Here is a 9,080-nt window from a genome sequence, read left to right on the forward strand (position 1 = left end):
TTGATCCAATTAGCTATTTAACTTGATATTTGCGTGCTCAGTTCTTTAATCCTCATAGGAACGACATCCACTCACCGTGGTATTAATTAAACGATCTAGTGCACTTGCCAGTATCCGTGATCTTTACTTTTCGGTCATTAGGATGTAGTCAATTAGCTAATTTTTTTTCTTTAGATGGAACATAAATTCAAATTATTATGAACATTCAAAATCTAGAAAAAAAAGTTTTTAAAGCATTTTAAAAATTCTAATTTCATTTTAAAATCATTATAAAAATTTCTAATAAAAAATCTGAAATGTAACAAAAAGAAATATCTAAAACTTAACAGAAAAGAGATATCCAAAATTATTTTAAAAATTCCAAAACCTACAAAACGGAACATCCAAAAAATATTAGAAAAAAGAACATCCAAAAATTAAGCAAGAAACATCTAAACCTATTAAAAAACATCCAAAATATAAAAAAAGAAATATCATCCAAAAATAATAAAAAGAAACATCTAAAACCAAGAAGAAGAGGAAGAAGGAGAAGAAAACAACGTGGCCAGAGCATGACATTTGAATGTGGTAGGGAAAGACATCCTTCTTTCTCTCTGGCTGTTCCGTCGTGAGTTATAGTGGCGTGTGGCAATAGCAGCAGCCTACGGCAATCTTTGGCAGTTGGACGCGGTGGTTGGCTTTGAGAGAAAATGACATGGCGTGCGACTGACGAACAGAACGAGACGTGCAACTGACAAACAGAGAGGCGCAGCATGCGGTTGGGGAGAGAGGCGGGCATGCGGCGGTGGGAGAGAGGAGCGGCGTCCAACTGTCGGAGGGAGGCGTGGCGTGCAACTTGGGGAGGGAGAGAGGCGCAGCGCGCGGATATGGGAGGGAGAAAAAGATAAAAGTTTGTGTATGTTTTTTTACTGTGAATTAAAATTGGGGTGGGGGTGTGAGTGAAATTAAATTGATTCTTTAGATACTTATGTTTTTTTTCCTTATTGATTTTTTTTTAATTTTTGGCTGCACCTAGCTACATTCCTAGTTAATTCCTATACTTTCTCTAAAAACTATTTGGTAATGTAACTAATTATCTGTATTAAAAATAGATGTCTTTATGGTTTTTACGAGTTGAATTAAAAAAAAAAGTAGAAAGAGAGCTCCCCAACTTTTGTATTTTCTGGTGACTGTTATTTATATCGAGTAATTATTTAGGAACATGTGCTAATTAAATATTTAAATAAATATTTATTTTAAATAAAAATTAATTCCTATAAAATATATTGTGGTTGCAGTTAGTACATATCATATGGTGAGAGTCCCTCCAAATTTAATCAAACACTCTACCATTCTCCATCCAAGGACAAAGAACCCATTACACTGGGTTAAGTAAGAAGTACTCTCAAGTCGCCAATTTCACAGCTTCTTCTGTTGATTCTTCAGCGAAATGCAGCAGCAAGGTAAAGCTAAGATCTCTTCAACATTCTTTTCGGCTTCATATGTATATATATAAATCGAAAATGTGGCTATAAAATGTAATGCAAGCAACGGACACTGCTTTTCAGATGGTTCTGTTGGTAAGATAATTAGGCTCACACATATTCTAGCGGCCTCCTTTGCCGGGTTAATCGCCGCAGCCACCGCCTCCCGCTACAAGAAGCAGAGTTCCGCCGTGACGGGTGACCAGAATATCATTCCCATCCTAGACAAAACAGAATCTGGCCGTGTTGGAAGGTTTGAGAGATTCTCCCACTATGTTGGTAAGTGTTTCATAATTAATTAAGGTTTTGAACTAAGCAAGTTTAATGAAAAGCATTTAATTAATTGACTTAAAAATTGTACGGACATATTATTTTAGGTTAACTACCAAAATTGTCTATGATTTTCACAAAAATATTTCGACAAAAATATTTTTAAAATATTTTAAAACACAATAAAAATATCAAATATTTTATATATTGTCAAAAAACACTTTAGAAATTAAATTTTGATGTAACTTTTTTTTGCAAGTATGGTTACAGAAATATAATTTTTTTATCTTTAAAATTTGGTATTTTTGGCTAAATAATTTTTTTTATGATTTATTTTTGTTAATAGACAAGAAAAAATGAAAAATAAATTCTAGAAGTCAAATTTTTATTTAGGTTTTTTAATGGTTTAATTATTCTATTGATATCTATAGTTTCACCAAATTTTTAATTAAGTCCATATACTTTTTTTTCTTTTCAATTGGGTCTTTACACTACTTTTAATTTTGTAATTATGTCATTTTCATGTTAAAAATGTTAAAATTAACATAATATTTTTACCAAAATACATGCGGTCAAATATTTAATTAAGTTTTTAATTATAAATACCTTCAATTTGCAATGAAATATTCAATTAATTCTAATATTTTTTACACTATGAATGACTTAATTACAAAATTAAAGCAGTGTAGAGATCCAATTAAAAGAAAAAAAAAATAAAAACCTAATTAAAAATTTGGTAAAACTATAGGGACCAACAGAATAATTAAACCTTTTTTAATATACTTTTTAAATAGTTATCGAAAGTCGAAACATTCTATAAATTTTTAAATGCATAAGTTGTTTGTGAAATACATAAACCCCTTGCCACTTATAAAAGAAATAGTTTTTTTTTTTTTTTTGTTATTTTTGTCACGTTTATAATATTTTAAAAAATATTTTTATCATTACTAACAGGGGAGAGTATTTTTGTCCGCATATTAAAAAAATTGGAGACAATTTTGGTGGTTTACCCTATTATTTTACTTAAAACATTTTATTTTGTTGGACAACATTTGCAAATTGTAGCTAGGCAAATGGGGTTTGAAGATGCGAGTGAAGTTGGAGAGTTATGCAAAATGGCTGAAGAGTATTTGAGAAAATCCAAAGGGTGTGAGGAAAGCATATATGAGTATCTTGCTAATGATGGGGATAATAATGGTTCTGATTTAATGTATGTGAAGTTGATTGAAGAATTTGAGAGATGCATACTCAGTTATTTCTCATTTCACTGGAACCATGCTTCTTTTCTCATTAGCCAGGTATATGTTTATCCATTTCTGTCTCTGTAAACCAATTCATGTTTTTTCTATCATCAATATTTTATTTTGTACAACTGTACCTGTTGCCAACTTGCACTGGAGGTCCTCATGATCATATCTCAACATGTAAAAAAAAACTTAATAATATAATTTTGGTTTTTGTTACAAGAACTAATATTAAAGAGTTAAATCTATACCAAAAAAAAAAAAAATTAGAGAGTTAAATACAGGAATGAAGTACAAGATTGATTAATGTATAAACTTACATATATTTACTGAAATATTTAACATTTTCAATATATATACACTTCTTTCCCTGTAGCCGTATATAAAATTTTTTTTAATAGATTGATTATTTCGCTTCTGTTCGTTGAATTGAATTATAGGTATTGAGTAGTGAGTCTGAGCAGAGAACAAAGCTCAAGAACATCCTATTGGCCGCTACAAGGTAAAGTTTTCTTTCTCATATAATCATCCCCATTTTTGTTATATTCGATTTACAATTGATATAAATTTATTTTTATTGAAGTTATCGGCATTTGTTTATATATTTTAAAGAAAAGATAACATGTGTACATCAGGAAACAAAGGTTTGCGAAAGTAACAAAGAATCTGAAGGTGACAAGAGTGATCTCTACTTTGGTGGATGAAATTAAAGCAATAAAGGGTGCTTCGGAGTCTATGGATATCATGGTCCCCATGGCCCACAGTGAGAGGAGTCCAGTGCTTCTTCTTATGGCTGGTGGCATGGGTGCTGGCAAGAGCACTGTCCTTAAAGACATTCTTAAAGAGTAATATACTAATCTTCATTATCATTTAAGAGAGGCAAAAAGCTAATATTCTTTTTCTCTATTGAAAAGGATAATATTCTTAAAGATTTAATATTCAGCCAATATTTTATCCTTCCCGTTGACTCATCAACAAAAGAAACTTTAATTTTATCCTAATTCATACATTATTATTCATCTATTTTTTAATTAATTAGTGAATCTATCTAACTATATAGAATTGTGAAGTGTACTGGCATATTTAGTGAATTCAGCTAAGTTTTTATATGAATCTTTGGCAGATCATTTTGGTCTAAAGCAGCTACAAATGCTGTGGTTGTTGAGGCAGATGCTTTTAAGGAGAGTGATGTTATTTATAGAAACCTTAACTCAAGGGGTCACCATGATGACATGCTGCAAACTGCTGAACTGGTATTGATTCTTTCTAAACACTTGGATATCTGATGGATAAGTTACATTATAAACTAGCTTTTAACAAATGATAACATTGAACTATCAACATCTAATACAGGTACACTAATGCTAGTTTGGATTAGTTTTTTTAGCTAAAAAAAATCTTTTTTTTAAATAAGGTATTTTTATTCAATTTAAAACCTATTTGAATATGTCTTTTAAAAAAAGTATTTTTATTAAAATTTTCTAAAAATTAGCAATAGCTTACTTTTAAAAAAAGCAAAAGCAAAAGATGTTTTTAATATTTAAAAACTCTTTTTAAAAAGTTTATCCAAATATAAAATAATTTTGTCTGTTAAAAAAAATATTTTTTAAAAAAATAAAAAAAAAGTATTTTTTTTTTAAAAACTAATCCAAACTGATCCTTAATGATAGTTTTGTCCAGCCAACCCAATATTTAATATATATTGAATTATCAGTACTCAAATCTTTCAAAGTAAAAAACGATAGTTTACTACTTTCAAATCTTAAAAGACTGTTTTGTCCTTTTGTATCTTTGATAAAATTACTACAAGATTATTAGTCATACATTTTAAACCATTACAAACCAGCTTTTAACTAATGAAAGCATTGAACTCTGAAAATCTGAAACAGGTGCACCAATCGTCGACTGATGCAGCATCATCTCTGCTGGTGACAGCTCTAAATGAAGGGAGAGATGTGATCATGGATGGAACTTTATCATGGGAGTCTTTTGTGGAGCAAACTATTTCCATGGCTTCACAAATGCAGGTACCGAATGGGAGTCGGCTATAAAGTAGCTGAAGACGGAACTATTACCGAAAACTACTGGGAGCGAGTGAATGAGGCAGAAGAAGAACAACCAGAAGAGAACAATGGAGAACCCCGCGATCGAAAGCCTTACAGAATAGAGTTAGTTGGTGTAATTTGTGATGGCTATCTTGCTGTTGTTAGAGGCATTAGGTAGGTATATATATTTTCTTGTGTGAGTGAAGAATTCTGCTAAATTATTACTATTTTCTAGTTTGCATCATAATTTAACATTTCTTACTGGAATTTTGACAGAAGAGCTATTATTAATGGGAGAGCAGTGAGGGTGAATTCACAGTTGAAATCTCACAAAAGGTTTGCTAATGCATTTCCAAGATACTGCAAACTTGTTGATAATGCTAGGCTCTATTGCACAAATGCTGTTGATGGTCCACCAAAGGTTAAATTAAATTCATATGAACAATATTCTACTCAACCTTGTCATTCAAAAAGATTGACATTACACTATGATACATTAAGAAAATAAAATGGTAACTATGTTCTCTTGTAATACAACACAGCTCATAGCGTGGAAGGATGGTGATCATAACCTGTTAGTAGATCCTGAAGATATCAAATGCTTGGAAATGATAGGAGGTTTGAATGTGGAAGCTGATTCCATCTATGAACTTTACAAGGAACCAAGCCTTATAATGGAACCTGGTTCTGTTTGGAAGGAAACTGTTCTATCATCTTCAAGGACAAGTGATCATAAACTGTTAAGGGAAACACTTCTGAAAATAGGAAAATCCAACAAGAAGTAGTAACCAACTAACCATTATTTGTAACATTAACCGTTGCAGCCAGCCAAATCGATCAAGATGCTTTTTTTTTTTTCTGCATTTATAATGCAATATGGAGTCCACAATGTGAACTTTTTCTTGCTTATAAGACTTGTTAAAGGTGTGTTTAGAAGCAAACCTTTTTGGCTTTGAATTGGATTTAGAAATCAAATTTTATGTTCAGATTGAAAATTAACAAGAATTAAATTGATTTGAAGGTAAGATTTTACATTTTTATCATTTATTCTTCAATTATATTACACAATCCTCTACCATTATCGAAGTGTCATCTGCTACTCGGGGACGGCCAGCAATTGCCTGGACTCCCTCTCAAATCACTTTTCTTTACACTAATGGCTAAAGAGTAAATTCACTCTTTACACTTTTAAAATAACAAATCATTTTAATTCTGGTGAAATCTTTGAGATGATTTAAAATTAGTTAAAAACTATATCAATAGATTTACAAATCAAATCAATTCATACTTTTTTATCAATTCCAAATAAAGAATTGATTTACAAATCAAATTAATTCCAATTCCAAAGAATTCCAAACACTCCCTACAAGAACGTACTTATTATCTCTAATGTTTTTTGGTGGGGTGGGGGTTTTAAAACAATAAGCACTAACAATAACATCATCAAAACCTTAAGCTTCAAAATCAGCAGTTATTTCCTTCATTTATATAAGCTCATAATATTGGACCTGAATTTTAAAAACATAAAAAAAAAAAAAAAACGATCTATTATCTAATTTAACTCAGAGAGCTCCATTATGAAAAAAAAAAGTAGGTACATACAATTTTCAATAATTCTTTGTCTAATTTGATTCATGATCATGACTGCATAGCATGTCCTTTGACACACATAGCACTGAGTCTTTTCTTCTTTAGTGGCTTGATCAGAAAAAGTTATTATGTTCATCCATATTCAGCACGTTTTCAATGTATACTGTTCCATAAATGGTAGAAATAGGCTTAAGAGTTCAGACATGTCCTTTTACCTTTCAACTTTGTTATTAAGCTTGTTGATAATGTATGGATGAGTGTCAGGTATAAAATAAGTAATAAACATTTTTTTTTCTCCTTGTAAACTTGGTCTATTGTCTTCACTATTCATTGCTTTACAGCATTTAAGAAAATCCTTAGGGAACTATCATTTTTCTCAATCATGGAAGTGACTTAACATGAAAGCCATTAGAAAGATGATAAGAGATTTCTATTCACTTACCCGAAACAGATTCCGTTCTAACTTGTTAACAACTTTGGCATGTCGTTGTAGTTCTACTTCTCTCATTACTCTTTGTTTGTGATGTTCGTCCAAGGTCTTTCCCCACTTTGCATCTGCATCCAAAGTTTCACCAAGGGTCCCAGCCTCTGCAGATATCTCTGAATTATTAATAGTTGGTAAGACCAAAGATGACGCTCTCAATCTTGCTTGTTCCTCCTCATCTTGCATTGCTTTTGCCATTCTTTCCCTCCTTCAAGGCTTGTGTGACTTCTGCTGACAAGAAATTCTTTCCCTGATAAAAGACCAAGAAGTATTTATTCCTAGAGAGTAGTACACCACCTGTCAATTCTGGGAAAAAAAGTAATAATTTATCAACAGCATATAACGCAGGCAACCATTTATTATTATTTCAGTATTTGTCTATACTAGATTCGTGGATGCGCGTAAATTCCATCCAACACTAATCTAATTGCAACTTGCAAGGCCATCTGACTGACTTCTATATATTATACATTTTTTAGTTCACCCTAATTTTACATTAAACTTATCAGACCAGCTACATATTCAGGTCCTTTTGGCAACCAAGTCCAATCAAGTTGACCCAAACTCAACAAAAATCACTTTTATTATATCAGTATGTACACACGCGTTTCACTAACATAAACATATCCTCCTTCTTCTTCTTCGTGTTCTTCCTTCTTCACGTATTTTCTCTCAATCGTTGTTCTTTTATTGCTGCTGGTGTTTCTGCGTTTTTTTCCTCCTTCGTTTAATTGAGGTTCATACGGATCCAAAAATAAATTCGACGTGTTTTTGTTGATAATTGAGTCTTTTTAATTACTTGTTCAAAACTTAACTAATTTTGGTTTATTTATGTGTTAATTGAGGTTCACCTGATACTGCTGATAAATATTGACTAAATTTTTTATTCCTTAAGTAATTTCGAATCATTCCTTAGTTTAATTGAAGTTCATTTGGATCCAGAAATGAATTCAATGTGTTTTTATTGATGATTGAGACTTTTTGACTACTTGTTCAAAATTGAACTAATTTCGGTTCATTTGTGTGTTAATTAAGGTTCACTTGATGCTGCTTTTAGTATTAACCAAATTTTTTATTCCTTGAGTAATTTCGGTTCATTTCTTAGTTTATTTGAAGTTCATTTGGATCCAGAAATGAATTCGATATGTTTTTGTTGATGATTGAGTCTTTTTGACTACTTGTTCAAAACTAAATTAATTGAATGGAGTGAAATCTAATGCAATTGAATAAAGTGATAATGAATAATTTCAATCTTCTCTGTTAAAAAATTTTGTCAATATTTATCAGCAACATCAAGTAAACCTCAATTAACACACAAATGAACCAAAATTAGTTCAGCTTTGAACAAGTAGTAAAAAAAACTCAATTATCAACAAAACATGCATCAAATTTATTTCTAGATCGAAATAAACCTCAATTAAACTAAGAAATGAACCGAAATTACTCAAGGAATAAAAAACTTGGTCAATACTTAACAGCAGCATCAAGTAAACCTCAATTAACACACAAATGAATTGAAATAAACTAAAAAATGAACCAAAATTATTTAATAATGGCACCAAAGAAAATCAGAACCAATAAAGATGTTAGCAAAATGTTAATGTTGGTGATGACGATAACGAAAGAACCTACGTGTGCAAATTTGAAAGGAGGAGGAGGAAGATAGAACTTGGTTAAACTTGGTTAAGTATTTTGTTTGGATGTAGAAACTGGACTTCTATTGAGGATTTTATTGCACACGGTATGACGATGTAAAAGTTTACAGCATCCGATTCTCTCTCTCTTTGCTCCCTGCTTCCGAGGCAATTATCGTATTGTTTGACAAATTTGATAAGTGAGCTGTTCCACGTAATGAACTTGTTAAAAAAGGCATGCATGTTCTCGCTGTTTTGTGTGCTTCTCATCCCGGCCCAGAAGTGGTGATCAAGATAAATTGGAATCCATATATGACGATCTTCGTAAAGCTCTGCAAGAAACACCTACA

General features: G+C 31.3%; 1 pseudogene across 1 annotated transcript; it reads left to right on the forward strand.

Annotated features, from left to right (window-relative positions):
- The first annotated feature begins 1,302 nt into the window (after nt 1-1,302).
- Nucleotides 1,303-6,047, forward strand: LOC107619518 (calmodulin calcium-dependent NAD kinase-like; annotated as a pseudogene). The gene is made up of 9 exons (XR_015899073.1): nt 1,303-1,442; nt 1,548-1,742; nt 2,799-3,031; nt 3,418-3,479; nt 3,613-3,822; nt 4,101-4,230; nt 4,867-5,196; nt 5,299-5,443; nt 5,565-6,047. The product of XR_015899073.1 is annotated as a calmodulin calcium-dependent NAD kinase-like (transcript).
- Nucleotides 6,048-9,080: the final 3,033 nt, after the last annotated feature.

Source organism: Arachis ipaensis, chromosome B9 (assembly GCF_059453495.1).
Source record: "Arachis ipaensis isolate K30076 ecotype BB chromosome B9, ASM5945349v1, whole genome shotgun sequence".
NCBI lineage: Eukaryota > Viridiplantae > Streptophyta > Magnoliopsida > Fabales > Fabaceae > Arachis > Arachis ipaensis.